We start from the raw sequence: 16,126 nt of genomic DNA, 5'->3' as shown, positions 1-16,126 counted from the left end.
GTATTTGTTCAATTGTATTTTTGTTTTCAATTTTTATTTGCACTGCCTAACTTAGCAGCTTATAGAATTATTGGATTGAAGAACTGGTTGTAAATTAAAAACAGCACACAATAATATTATTGATTTAAATTGCACTGTTTATATCTAAGTAAAATGTTTATCTGTTATCTATGTATGTATGTATGCATCTATCTAATATTTCATACAGATTCTCTTTATCCTCCAAACCTGTAAGTTACATTAACTTTTTACAATTTTTACATGATTCATGTTAGTTCTGTTCAAAGCAAAGGGGATCTGTGGTCAGATAAACAGAATAACCCATTGACTGTATGACTCTTACCCTTTCCAAAGGTAACTTATGCATACTTCAGATATATTCTAAGAATTCATTATTTAAAGCAAGTAATATATGTTATACTTAGAAAACATGGTTTTCCTAGGATTAACTCCAAGTATTAAAAGAACTTGAAATTAACTGTGGATACAATTTTTATTAATATGTTATATGTAAATTATTAACAGATTAAGAAAGTAATCAAAAGTCATATCAAATATTCTTATTTATATCTAATATACATGTCCATAATTTTGCAAGAATATACATACATACATATATAATCATGAGCAATAGAAAATACAAATTTTAATAAATAGAAAAATAGAATGACTGAAGGAAGGCAGCATAAGGAAATGTCTCTGGAGTAGGGAGTATTTTGTTTTCATGTTTACTTGATCTGCTCTGTTTGCCTGGATCTCACTGAAGTAATCTATTCACCAGGATTAAACATTCATGAGTCCCTTAAAAGCAGGTGTTTAGTTTTTCCAACTCTGAATATGGGAGTTCCAAAAAGGCTTCACAGAAAAGTGAAGCTCTCATAGGGGAGTGTTTCTTTTTGAAATGTTTAATTAGTTTTCACTGAATTTCAATAGAATTGAGCTATTGACCAGAACACCTGCTTGGCTTTGAAAACCACTTTCAATTTAATTTTAGGCTTGTTTAGGTTTAAGTAAAATTAAAAATATACCAGCAGCATTTAAAAATTAAGATGTTATTTGCATTAGTTCCTTTGGTAAATACTGTTACAATATCCATCTAGAGATACTCACTTGATAGTAATAAGGATATCATAAGAATATCTATGGGATTTCATAATAATTTAAAATTAATTAAAAGAACTAGTAGTTTAAACTGTAATCATTTTCAAACACAATAAACACAAGAACATCTTAGTATTTAGTGTTCTTAGTATTTTTAAATTATTATTTATAATACATTACCTAGAATCCCTCTTTTCATTAGCACTTCCTATTAAATTTTATCAAGTAATATACAGTGGAATTAAAATATTTTAATGCTATTAAAACAAAAATTTTATTCAATCTAAATCAGTATTTTTAAACCTAGAAAGTTGTTTTGGGGAACACGTATTTATATGTGTGTGAGTTTAACACTGTGAAATATATACACACACATTCATACATGCATAAATATGTATATATATAATGTATTATTACAAAACACACATATATATATATATATATATATTTTTTTTATTTTTGGTACGCGGGCCTCTCACCACTGTGGCCTCTCCCATTGCTGAGCACAGGCTCCGGACGCGCAGGCTTAGCAGCCATGGCTCACGGGCCTAGCCGCTCCGTGGCAACTTCCCAGACTGGGGCACGAACCCGTGTCCCCTGCACCGGCAGGCGGACTCTCAACCACTGCGCCACCAGGGAAGCCCCAAAACACACACTATTACTATAAATGACATTGAGCTTGAAAACTGAGGCCATTTTTTAATGAATGTGGTTATTTTTTTCCCCATCCTTTTGTTTTGATCTATTTCATATAACAGGGTAATACCTTAGTGAATACATTGCTGGAGGAAATAGGCTGAGGAACCAAAAAGGGATGAATATGGTGTCCACAGCCTTTCTTTCCCTCTTCTTCTACACTGTGGCCTCTTCCTTCATTCCCAGACATCCAGGGCCATTTGCCTTTGCTTAAGCCATCCCCTTCACCACTTTTGGGTAGTCTTTTATTATTGATTTACTTTAGATATAATTTTATAAATACTTGTTTCATTGTAAATTTTCATTGAAATAAATTAAGATCTTGGTGTGAAAAAAATTATGACTCACAACTCCTCTAACAGTTATAACAGGTTTCTACCATAATTCCATCTGGTTTCTTTAACGTCAAAAATCCAGAGCACAACTTAAGGCTTAAAATAAGTAATGCAACTTATTTTTGAATAACCATGTGCATTTCTTTAGAGTACTGAAATAAGAATTTAGAGCTTGAGTTCAAATTCTGAGTCTTAACGTATGATGCTTGGGTAATTAACTTAAACATCCATGGATCTAATTTGTCTTCTCTGTAAAATCAAAGGGTTTTTACTAAATAATTTCTAATCAAACACTGATAGCAAACTATGGAAATGAGAGCACAAAACAGAAAAACAAAACAAAACAATTTCCCAATGTTAGGGAAGTAGCTAAATGTGGCGATATGGTTGATAATCTGGTGCCCTATGCAAACATTAGAATTCATGTTTTATATAGCATATACTAGGGGACAACACTCCTGATATCATGGCAGAAACGATTCCATTAACAAAGACAATGAACCTAATTTAACATAGAAAATAAAAATACACCTAGGAAAAATGCCTAAAATAAAAAGTACTACAATTTTATTGTATTTTTCCCCTGTTTTAGGAGTATGTGTCCGTTTTCTATACTTTTATATTTTTTGTTTTATAGAATTATTATAATTTCTCTTATTATTAGGGAAACCATGCTATTTTTGAAAATGATGGATTGATGTACTTTTAGGCAGTAATACCAAGGCAGTATTATCTTGATCTCTTGCCTAGTTGTTAGTAGCATAAGCTGTGAGGATCCTGAGAAAAACAATCACAAAGAAAGAAAAGCAATAATTTATTATTAGCTAAGATTTGGCTTACTCCTATGGTAGAGCTCTATCATGCTGAGCTGGAATATGAACATGGCACCTTTCTGCTGTACTAGGAAAGCCAAAGTCTGGAAATACGTCTTTTCTTTAAAGTCAAAACAGGTTTTCTATTTATGTACTGACTTATTTGTACATCAAGTATTTATTTTGCACCTGCCATTTCCTCCAAGCAACAGGAGAAAAAAACCTATAAAAACCCCTGCCTACATGGAGTTTATATTCTAGTGGAGGAAGAGGAGATAGACATTAAACAGGTAAAGAAATAAAAGGTAAGGACATCAGGTAGTAAAAAAATAATAAAGTCTACTAATACAACATTGTAAAGCTACCATACTCCAATAAAAATTTTTAAAAAAGAAAAAGAAAATAATAGACACATTATAATTTGTACAATGGTCCTTTAAAAATTAGGAGCAATGATAGGAAAAAAGAAAGATGTATTGAATCTAAATAAATCTCCCTGCCTGTGCAAAATTATTTTCTTCAATATACTTCGTAATACTTCATCTAGGCTAGTTTTAAATCCCTCCAGGGATTGTATTAGAAATACTGTATAGAATAACTCTATTCTCTAAACGTGCTAACCATAATGAGTTGTAATAAGGGTGGAGTGGCAGCCAGAATAATATTTCTATTAAATTTTTGTCAATTTAAGTAAAAAAAAAAGAAAATAGTAAAGTCTAAAACTTGAATGTTAAATAGGGAACAGGGAGAGGATACAATGATTGATTCAAGCATATCCTCTGCACCAGAGTAGAAGATGGTTTAGCTCATGAACCACAGAACTGTGAGCCTTTGAGCCTGGGGCATCAGGTAAAGAAGGATGTCTTATACAACAGCATCCATATTATGGCATATGAATGGGAGAGAGAGAGAGAAATACATGAAAGAAAAGATGGTAGGGCTTTCTTTCTAAAGAGCCTTGGGTTTATGTCCCCTTGAGACTCGTGGAAGCGAGAAAGCAGGAAAGGAAACTGATTCCAATTAAGGGAGCACAATAAATTAATGAGCACCTTCTTTGGAAAAATTAACCTTACTTTTATTTCTACTCCATTATGTAGGAAGAAAAATGCAACAGCAAAAGAAGTCTCAAAAAAAAGGAAATCACAGAAAATAGCCATTAATTTTTACTACTTTAGTTATATTGGAGAAAGTCTCAAAAGGGACCATAACTATGTATATTCGAAATTTTAACTCAGTATACCAATATTACCCATTGTCATGGTTACTCATTTTATTATTCTAAAACCTGAATAACCCTTTTACTCTCTGGGGATGAAGTGACTTGACCAATTCTTGGAGACTGGAAGAGGATGCTATGGAGGAGTTTTGAGTTACCTCTAGAAATTTAACAAGGATTGTTTCTAAAGGGATTATGATCTATGATATATATATCTAGCAGTTACAGATCCACCAGAAATATGACCATCAAATGGCTCTGTCTCAGCAGAAATACTAAATATACCACTTAGGCATACTAAATGGAGGACAAGGGACACAAGATTTCCTTCAGCCATTATGATTATATTTCCTCTTCTTTCTTGGATTTGATGTAGGCCCTTAATATCTGTTGTTAAAATGTGTCTTCTACCAGTCTATCCACAGTTGATACTTTTAAAATAATGGCTTTTATGGTATCTAAAAATTTTAAATGACATACATTAACTCAATACTGAACTATGCATTTTCCATATATAAACTGTAATTTTCAAGCGTGTATACACACACACACACACACACACACACACACACACACACACACCTTATCTGTTAATTTATAATTATTCAAAATTTTTACACATCAAAAAAACTGAGGCTCAGTGTAAAAGTAAGGAAATTACCAAGTTTTATACATATTGTAAGTAGTGGAACCAGAAGTGAAATCCAGTTCTTGTTTCCAAACCTCTGCACTTTTTACCGACTAAAATTTTCCTCAGGCATGATGACAATGATAAACCCATACTTTAGAAAGCATTTTATTTCTTTTATGTCATGTAATCGTATCATCAGCTCTGTGAAGAGGGTAGGATAGGCATTTTTATTCCCATTTGACAGGAGAATGCTTTTGAATACAAAAAGTGCTATACAAATGTAATATGGTATTATCAATGTCTTTGAAAACTAAACTTCAGTGGTAAACAATTGAAACACAATATTTACTGTACAATTCTTCCATTTACTGCATCAAGATCCCATTGATTTTCTAGTGTGTCTAGGACTAAGTCGACAGTATGTGTTTAGTGATGAAATACAATCTAAGTTGATGATAAAGTTGTCAGAAGAAAAATATACAATTATCAACATTTGTGCTAAAACTTCAGTTGTTAAAAATGAAATGCTCCTTCAGGACAACAAGCTCCATTGCTTAAAAATACAGTTTTATTTCCTACACAATGCACTCTCTTAGAGTTCCTGAAGTTAAATGAAGCATAGATTGGGGATATCCACCATTCTCATCACAGCTGTTGCAAAATCATGGAGCACATTGCAAGCTCAATGGGAAAGAAATTAACTGCCCATCTGTGCAGTATATATTTTTTGGCTTCTCATGCTTGATTAGTGGGAGGATTTTTCAGTATACGATAATCTAACCATTTCACAGAGATTATGTGTGAAATTGAAACATGAACAATAAGATCCTTCCTTTACCTCGAATCTTCTAGAAACAATTAGGACCTACTGCATGAATAAGTTATATTATTGCTATTTAACAAACATATTTGAGGGAATTAGTATCTCTGAATCAGACAGTTAAGGATTAATGGCCTCAAAACTAGCATTTGGTGGACATTAGATATGAGCCCTTTAGGAGTAAAGTAATAGCTATAATATTGAAAGGGGGTTAATATTTTTGTGACAAAAATATAAATGCTGCCTGAGAAATAAATGGTTTGCATATGACTTTGCTAGTCCTCATTAGAGAATCACCAGCAAAACATGGGCATATTCTGCTCTAGTAAACAGAAAACTCTTCACAGAAGAAGTCAACATATATAATCAGTAGACTTATAACAGTGAATATAAAGGAATTTAATGGAAACTTGATAGTAATCATTAAAAAGCAATAATCAATGTAATAAAACAATGTATGACTTCAAATGATTGAGATTTTTAATTATGGCTATTTTACACAGTGCAAAGTCTGAGCAAGGACTAGAAGATGGTGAAATAAAAGTATAACATTCACGTTCAACCAATATTTCTCATTTGTCTACATTAGCTCACTTATGGAGCAGGAAGATAAAGTTCAAAAGATAAGGAGAAGAAAGGCATTCTAAATCAAAAGTGCACTCTACTTTGTAACCAATAGCAAAAAGGTAATATATTCAGTAAGATGTTGCATACCACGCAGTCATAGCCTGAAAATTAATTCATTATTTAGGTAGTGTTTAGCCTTTCATTAAAGAAAAGGAGTGCAAATAATAGATCTTCCAATACAGTTAACATTCAAATTATCTCTAAATGTCAGCTCTTTCCTTAAACATTTTAAGGAAGAAACTTAAAAGCAAATATGTGGCTTTGCTATAACAGAAGTGAGAGCCACAGGTTATGAAAAGAGGGAGAGGGATGGGGATAGGAATCAACTAGCCAGCCTGGGTGAACTTCGAGCTTAATTTGGAAAGGTTATAAGTCAGTTTTTGAAACAAAAATGCTGTTAAAAATCACTCAAAATTCAGTGGTTTATTACAGCAAACATTTATTCTCATGTTCACAGGTGTGTGGATTGGAAGAAAGCTTGGGTAATGTCAGCTGGGCTTGAATGGGCAGTTCTACCTCAAGCAGTGGTTACATTCAGCTTAGATCCAGCCTGTGGGTGGAGCTCACGTCTGTCATGTATTTTTTATGTATTTTTTATCTTCCTTGGTTAGTGGCTACCCAAGACATGTTCTCTTCTAGAATAGTGGTAGTGCAAGGGCCAGGTCAAACTACACAAGCACATTTACAGCTTCTGAAAATACAACAACCACTCCTAATCCACTGGCCAAACCAAGTCTCATGGCCAACGCCCAAACCAGAGAAATAAGAAAGTACACTATGCTATAATGAGAGGAGGTGCTGAAGGCGTTTCCTAGAGTCCCTATTCAAAACATAGGGACTCTAGGAAACAAAGTCATACAATATACTATAGATTGGAACAGAATTTCATGGGGGAAACAGATAACACACCCTTAAATGGGTCTTTGTTACCTGCAGTGAAAATCACAGGCAAAGTGAAGAAATTGGTTCACTGAACATTTTGTTCTATGATGAAAGTCCAAGATTTGCATTGATTTTATTTTCAACACAAACCAATTACACCAGGTGAATATAGAGAATCTTTGAAGGAACTGTCCATGATAACTACTGGGTGAAGGTGCAGCTAATGTTACAGAATCTCAGCTAAACCTGGAGTATATAGTAGGGTTTATTTACTTTTTGCCTTGTTTTACTCTGACTTTGATTTTTCATGTTTTGCTGTCAGCAGGAAATAAATGTATAGGAAGGTGTCCAACCAGAAAAGCAAAGTAAAATATCCATGAGTACGTATTAATATTTCCCCTTAAAAATATTTTAGTTGCACTAAACATTGTATATCTGTACTAAATCAAATATATAGGGAAAATTACAAATAAACTCATGTTATTAATCTAAATTCTCAGTCCATTATTATTCTCTAGCATACTTTAAGCACCTACTATGTGTTAGTCACTGTGTGTACTCCTGTGGTTACAAGGATGAAAATGACATACTTTCTGACTTGAAGAACTAGTGCAATTGGGATTAGACTCTTTAGACATTCTTTCTATCCTTACAGTGGTTGATTTTTTTTTCTTTTAAGAAAAAATATTGACAATAATAGGAAATACACTTGACTAAGTTTTAGGAATTTGGATTTTAGCCCTAAATTTGTCTCTAATTATACATGCTACTTAAGCAAGTGACGAGAATACACTGTATCTATTTCCTCTTCTAGAGAGTGGAAATCATGGTATTTGTCACACATATTACTAGAATTTCTGTGAAGGTCAAATAGAAGTGAACATAATATCAAGTTAAAGAAAACTATGGAAATTACTCTTTTGGGTCTGTATCATACTTGTGATTCTTTGGTCACTTGACATGAAAATCCTAAAACTTAACATTTGAATTTTGCTTTTAATTTTTAAAAATATTTCCCATATATTATTGTAGAGTAATGGCTCCACAAGTGTTCCGATGTCCTAATCCCTGGAACCTATAAATATTTGTCCTTACATACTGAAAGATACTTTGCATATATGATTTAATTAAGCATCTCGAGACAAGGAGATTATTCTGATTTATGTAGATGGGCCCAGTAAAATTACAGGATCCCTATAAGAAGGTCAAAGTGAAGAAAAGTAAATCTGATGGAAGCAGAGGTTAGAGTAATGTGGCCACTAGCTAGTCAAATTGGTGGCCACTAGCTAGTGAAATTGGCAGCCTCTAGAATCTTGAAAAAGCAAAGAAAAAGGAATGTCCTAGAGCCTCAAGAAAGAACCAGCTCTAGTGACACCTTGATTTTAGTCTAGTAAGACTGATTTTGGACTTCTGACCTCCAGAACTAAAGGTAATAAATTTGTGTTTCCCTATGGAAATGTGTGGCAATTTGTTTTAGCTACAGTAGGAAATTAATATACCCATGTATTACTTTATCTCTTTATTTTGTTATTATATTACTTTATTCATAGTCTTATCTCCTTATTACAAATTCTTTCCACTTCTTTCAATGTATGTGCAAGTCACTGCTTTTACTCAGTATTATTTACTATAGACACATGTTTTTCCCCTTCAAGAGAGAAGTGATTAGTCATTTCAAAAAACCTAACAAATATTAATTTATTATCTATATATCAAATTTCCATCATATAAATACTATTAATATATATTCATTTAAGACTAGTAAGAATAGAATTATATTTTTAACTAAAACTACACATGAATGAGAAAGAATTTTCACATACAACTATGAGATAATTTATGATATTCAAATGATATTTGCTAGAGTTTATACAAAAGAGTGACAATGGAAAAGCTTACTACTAGTTCAGAGAACCTAAAACTAGGAAAATGAGCTAATACTTAGCTTATACACTGAAAAATGAGATTTTTAACCACAGGTTATAAACCATGAAATCAATGATTTGAAAATTATCAAAAACCTAGCAAATGGGCTTCCCTGGTGGCACAGTGGTTGAGAGTCCGCCTGCCGATGCAGGGGACACGGGTTCGTGCCCTGGGCCGGGAAGATCCCACATGCCACGGAGCGTCTGGGCCGGTGAGCCATGGCCGCTGAGCCTGCGCGTCAGGAGCCTGTGCTCCGCAACGGGAGAGGCCACAACAGTGAGAGGCCCGCGTACCGGAAAAACAAACAAACAAGAAAACCTAACAATTGAAACAGAGCCAAGAAGAGACATAATTTGAAATAAAAGAAGAGGTAGATGAAGAGGCCAAGTAGCCTTGTAATTGAAGCAAGAGAGACGGATCTTAGAGGCAACATAAAGAACATTTTGAAGTCAGTAAGAGAGAGAAAGGGAGAATGAGAGGGGGGGGAGATATAGCGGACAAGAGGAAGAGAAATAAATTATATTATAGTGCAAATAGATGTCAGACCACCTATCCAATACTTGATATAGATTATGTAATTAGTATAGTAATATTTTATATATGTAAAAAGTTTTGAAATTCAGGGCTTCTGCTAGTTTATATCTGTTAATTAATTACAGATTTTCTAAGAATTTGATTCTCTGACAGATAGAAAAATTTTAAGGAGTACAGATTTTCTTGGCCCTATTCTGACAAGTAAAACAAACATGGAAAACAGGAATAATAAAAATCCCATATTGATATGGCCATACCTAAAATAAATTGTGACTATATAAGCACAGACCCCAGACCCCCTGTGCTGGTGACTCTCATCAAAGGGGAAATTAGCCTTTGGAGGCTAAGGAGAAGGAAATATTTAAGTAAGAAGAGTACCTGCTTCAGAGTTTGAAAAGACAATTGGTGGTCCACATTCAATACCACAAGGACTCGACATATTTTTTATGTAATAAATGTTTATGGTTAAAAAGGAGTGAAGGACAGAAGAAATAATGAGGAGGAAAGGAGATAGGAATGAAGAGAGGAATAAAGGAAAGAGAAGAATAAAAGTATTATATGATAATTAAAATCAGATTCAGGGAATAACATGAGTTTGCAGGTATGATAGAAAATGGGTTAACAAATCAAGGAGGAAAGCTTGGTGAACTGCAGCGTTATGAGATGCTAGTCAGAAATTGTTTTTAATGTGCACCGATGAAAATCCTGTGCAAAGAATGTAAAATCACCAGAGGCAAGATACAGTCTTAGGAATTGAGTAAGTAGAAATTTGATGTGATAGACGTGCATTTTAACCTCTGATGTGATAGACCTGGTTTTCAATTCTAGGTTCCAGTTTTCCTCTTTCCCCACCTCCTTTTGTTTCTAGTATAGGGGTATATGTAGGGAAGTCTGGGAAACTAGCAGGGAAGTCAAGTCTTGGGGACTTAGGCATAAATGATAACTGTTTAAACTGGCCAGTCCTCAATGAACAGTAAAGAGCTCTTCGAGGGTTGAGCTCTCTCTCTCTCTCTGTCTCGCTGTCTTCCTCTCTCTCTCTCTCTCTAATGTTCATGACCATAACTCTTAGTGGAGATATTGACTCTTTTCAGAAACATCTTAGATAAGGGAGCTATTACTCTCCTGCTGGCTGTATGCTATTTCTGGCAGGTTTAGGTGGAGATAGTCTTTACACGGCTAGTGAGAATAATGAACTCTTTATTCACATTTGTCTCTCAGTTTATTGAGCATAACATGCCTGTTCTTACTCTAGGGTCTTTATGTTACCCTTGAAATACTTTTTTTCTCCTTCAAAACTTATGCTTTCTTATAATTTTTCAAATCTTTTCCTTAACAGATTTTCCTTGGAAACCCTTTAATAAACATTCATATTCAGTGGATTTTTCCATCATAGTTCTTCCACCACAATTGTAATTATTTATTGTTTGATTATTTGTTTAACATCAGATGCCCTCAACTGTAAACTTCCTAAGCATAAAGATGGAATCTCTTTTATTCACTACCTCTGCTTACCTATCAAGGTGTCTGAAACATAAGTGTCTAACTTTTACCAATTAAATTAATTAATGGATGGAGAGGTGGATTGAGAGACAATGTATCAATTTGTGTGGCTCTCCTGAAAATTCACATGATTAAGTTACATAAACAAATAATGAAAGGATTGGCAATGTACTGAAGAACAAATAAGACAGAATTCTCACACACCTGTAAAAGTAGCATAGGAAATATAAAAACAAAGGTAGATGGTGTTTGTAAAAATGCTGAAAACAAAGCTGTTTTGCATGTTTTGTTCAAAACAAGAAAATTTAAACAAAACAAAACAAAATAACATTGTTCTGTTCTATGGTTTGACTGTTTTAACAACCTGGATCTGAATTAGCAAGTCCCTCGTTAAGCTGTTGCCTTAATTCTTCCAAAATATTTTTATGACTCAGATAGAATTCAGGATGTCTAACAGTCCTCTACACATGTTCCTGCTGTTTCATTCAGGCTGCTTCTTCTCTGGATATGGTTACTTACTAAGTCTTGATCTCAACGATGACACCGCTTTGTGAGGAACTTCCTCTCTATCAGGTCTAAGACTGATTTTCTAGAATAGATTGCACTGGTAGCCATTCCTGACCCTTCTCCTTTCTTAGTGGCAAAAAATTCTATCCCCTACGCACCAGGCCAGTACAGCAGCACAGATGAGAGAAACAAAGGAGACCATGTATTATGGAGAGAGAGGGGTAGGTGTAAGCTTTGCCCGTTCTCTGCTCTCCCATTGGACTTTAAAAAACATTAGAGTGATCTTGGCCTTGATTCATAAATTCAGATAAGTTTATCTGTCAAATTGTGAAAAAGAAGTAGGAAGCATTTGTATTTTTATCAATAAATGGAGACCCGTTTGTTACAGCAAAATAACAAATAAATAATTTAAAAATAAATAAAACTAAAGGATACAGTTGTAGATGTTTAAGAAGCTGTCCTTGAGGACATTTCACTGTATCTTTATTTCTGTAAGAGAGCCTCAGTTTGATAATTAGATGTGTTATTTTACTAAAAGTGTCAACTTAGAACTGGCATAATGGGCCTGGGGATTCAGTGCACTGAGGATAAAATTTTGGGACATTGTCATTTCATGTTACTGTGGGATTAATTGAAAGCCTATGAAGCCTTAGCATTGCTGGATCAAGTATTCAACTGCTTGGATTTGAATTATGAATTATAACTTCTACTCTTTACTTTCTTTATAAAGAATCTTAAATTTTATGCATCATTCTCTCATCTGTAAAATGGGGATAACAATGATATGTAGTTCATATATTCATTTTTTTGTTGAATCAGCTAATACAAATTAAAAATCTTAGCACAGTCTTTGGCACCCAGTACTCAACAGATGTTGGCAATGTTTATTTTAGCCTTCAGAATTCAACTGATAACTGAACGGGGCACGTGGTTATGGCATGAGCAACTAAAACTACCTTGGTTGAGGACATCACTATGGATCATAGAGCAACTAAAACAGAGATTAAGAGTTTCTTTACAATGGAACATTCTTCAGGGTGCAGGGTAATATCAGAGTCAGATGTGACAAAAGGGGCCTGAATGTATGTGTCCTGACACTGCTGTTCATGAAGAGGGTATCTTGTCATACAGTTGGTGGTGATCATGTTTGCAGAGTCCAGGAACAAGGTATCCAGTGAATGATGTTAGTGCCCAGATGTGTGGTTTGGCTCTCCAGTGGTTTAATTATTTTTACCTTAATATTTTGTAGATTATTAGATAGTTTTATAAAATCCTAGTTCCTATCATTCCTATCATACTATCACTAGTAGTTTGTTAGGGATTGTATTGAAAATGTAGATTGCTTTGGGCAGTGTAGTAATTGTCACAGTGTTGATTCTTCCAATCCAAGAATATGGTATATCTCTCCATCTGTTTGTATCATCTTTAATTTCTTTCATCAGTGCCTTATAGTTTTCTGCATACAGGTCTTTTGTCTCCTTAGGTAGGTTTATTCCTGGGTATTTTATTCTTTTGGTTGCAATGGTAAATGGGAGTGTTTCCTTCATTTCTCTTTCAGGTTTTTCATCACTATTGTTTAGGAATGCAAGAGATTTCTGTGCATTAATTTTGTATCCTGCTACTTTACCAAATTCATTGATTAGCTCTAGTAGTTTTCTGGTAGCATCTAAAGGATTCTCTATGTATAGTATCATGTCATTTGCAAACAGTGACAGTTTTACTTCTTCTTTTCCATTTGGATTCCTTTTTTCTTTTTCTTCTCTGACTGCTGTGGCTAAAACTTCCAAAACTATTTTGAATAATAGTGGTGAGAGTGGGCAGCCTTGTCTTTTTCCTGATCTTAGAGGAAATGGTTTCACTTTTTCACCATTGAGAATGATGTTGGCTGTGGGTTTGTCATATATGGCCTTTATTATGTTGAGGTAAGTTTCCTCTATGCCTACTTTCTGGAGGGTTTTTGTCATAAATGAGTGTTGAATTTTGTTGAAAGCTTTTTCTGCATCTACTGAGATGATCCTATGGTTTTTATCCTTCAATTTGTTAATATGGTGTATCACGTTGATTGATTTGCGTATATTGAAGAATCCTTGCATTCCTGGGATAAACCCCACTTGATCATGGTGTATGATCATTTTAATGTGCTACTGGATTCTGTTTGTTAGTATTTTGTTGAGGATTTTTGCATCTACGTTCATCAGTGATGTTGGCCTGTAGTTTTCTTGTTTTGCAACATCCTTGTCTGGTTTTCATATCAGGGTGATGGTGGCCTCATAGAATAAGTTTGGGAGTGTTCCTCCCTCTGCTATATTTTGGAAGAGTTTGAGAAGGATAGGTGTTAGCTGTTCTCCAAATGTTTCATAGAATTCGCCTGTGAAGCCATCTGGTCCTGGGATTTTGTTCGTTGGAAGATTTTTAATCACAGTTTCAATTTCAGTGCTTGTGATTGGTCTGTTTATATTTCGTATTTCTTCCTGGGTCATTCTTGGAAGGTTCTGCTTTTCTAAGAATTTGTCCATTTCTTCCAGGCTGTCCATTTTATTGGCATATAGTTGCTTGTAGTAATCTCTCATGATGCTTTGTATTTCTACAGTGTCAGTTGTTACTTTTCCTTTTTCATTTCTAATTCTATTGATTTGAGTCTTCTCCCTTTTATTCTTGATGAGTCTGGGTAATGGTTTATCAATTTCGTTTATCTTCTCAAAGAACCAGCTTTTAGTTTTATTGATCTTTACTACTGTTTCCTTCATTTCTTTTTCATTTCTTTCTGATCTGATCTTTGTGATTTCTTTCCTTCTGCTAACTTTGGGGGGTTTTGTTCTTCTTTCTCTAATTGCTTTATGTGTAAAGTCAGGTTGTTAGTCCACTGCCTCAGTTTTAGGATGATTCATTGTCTATTCAGGTATTACACAGGTGCAGGGTCCATCAAGTTGGTTGTGAAGATTTAATCTGCAGCTCCTGAAGCTTCTAGGAGAAACTTCCCTGTCTCTTCTTTGTTCATACAGCTCCTGGGGTTCAGCTTTGGATTTGGCCCTGACTCTGCGTGTAGGTCACCTGAGGGCGTCTGTTCTTCGCCCAGAGAGGATGGAGTTAAAGGAGTGCCTGATTAGGGGGCTCTGGCTCACTCAGGCCGGGGTCGGGGGTTGGGGGGGGAGTCAGGGGGAGGGGTACGGAATGCAGGGCGAGCCTGCCGCAGCAGAGGCCAGAGTGATGTTGCAACAGCCTGAGGCACCCTGTGTGTTCTCCTGGGGAAGTTGTCCCTGGATCACAGGACCCTGGCACTGGCAGGCTGCACAGGATCCCGGGGAGTGAAGGTGTGGATTGTGCCCTGTGCTTGCACACAGGCTTCTTGGTGGCTGCAGCAGCAGCCTTAGCGTTTCATGCCCCGCCCGTCTCTGATATCCCCGCTGATAGCTGCGGCTCGTGCCCATCTCTGGAGTTCATTTAGGCGGTTCTCTGAATCCCCTCTCCTCGCGTCCCAAAACAATGGTTTCTTGCCTCTTCGGCAGCTCCAGACATTTTCCTGGACCCCCTCCCGGCTAGCTGTGGCAGTAACCCCCTTCAGGCTGTGTTCACGCAGTCCACTCCAGCCCTCTACCTGGGATCTGACCTCCGAAGCCGGAGCCTCAGCTCCCAGCCCCAACCTGTTCTGGCCGGCGGGTGAGCAGACAAGCCTCTCGGGCTGGTGAGTGCTGGTTGGCACTGATCCTCTGTGAGGGAATCTCTCCGCTTTGCCCTCCGCACCCCTGTGGCTGTGCTCTCCTCTATGGCTCCGAAGCTTTCCCCCCGCCCACACCCCGTCTCCACCCGCAAAGGGGCTTCCTAGTGTGTGGAAACTTTTCCTCCTTCACAGCTCCCTCCCAGAGGTATAGGCCCTATCCCTATTCTTTTGTCTCTGTGTTTTTTTTTTTTTTCTTTTGCCCTACCCAGGTACATGGGGAGTTTCTTGTCTTTTTGGGAGGTCTGAGGTCTTCTGCCAGCATTCAGTAGGTGTTCTGTAGGAATTGTTCCACATGTAGATGCATTTTTGATGTATTTGTGGGGAGAAAGGTGATCTCCACATCTTACTCCTCTGCCATCTCGAAGGTCCTCCTATAACTTTTTATTTACAGTGTATTTTGTCTGATATTAGTATAGCCACCCCAGCTCTCTTTAGATTACTATTTTTCATGGGCTATTTCTTCTATCCTTTCACCTTCAACTTGTATGAGTCCAAAGTGAGTCTTTTACAGACAGTGTGTAGTTGGATCATGTCTTTTATCCATTCTGTCAATCTCTGCTTTTTGACTGGCAAGATTAATCCATCTACTTTTGAAGTAATTACTGATAAGGCAGTACTTCTGCCATTTTGCTATTTGTTTTCTGTATGTCTTATACCTTTTTGTCCCTCATTTTCTCCATCACTGCTTTCATGCTGATTTTCTGGTAGTATTCTGTTTTGATTTCCTTCTCTCTCTCTCTTTTTTTTCTTTGTGAGTGTGTACATTTCTTAGGGTTTATGGTGACAATGTGTTTTAACAAGTCAAGCTAAAGACCTCACAC

The 16,126-nt window shown here is 35.8% G+C and overlaps 1 pseudogene; it reads right to left on the bottom strand.

The window, feature by feature from the left end:
• LOC101277259 (dysbindin-like) overlaps positions 1 to 16,126 on the bottom strand; it is a 108,215-nt pseudogene that overhangs the window by 90,755 nt on the left and 1,334 nt on the right.

Source organism: Orcinus orca, chromosome 5 (assembly GCF_937001465.1).
Source record: "Orcinus orca chromosome 5, mOrcOrc1.1, whole genome shotgun sequence".
NCBI lineage: Eukaryota > Metazoa > Chordata > Mammalia > Artiodactyla > Delphinidae > Orcinus > Orcinus orca.
Note: the sequence above shows the minus strand (reverse complement) of the source record. Positions and strands in the feature narration are given on the sequence as shown.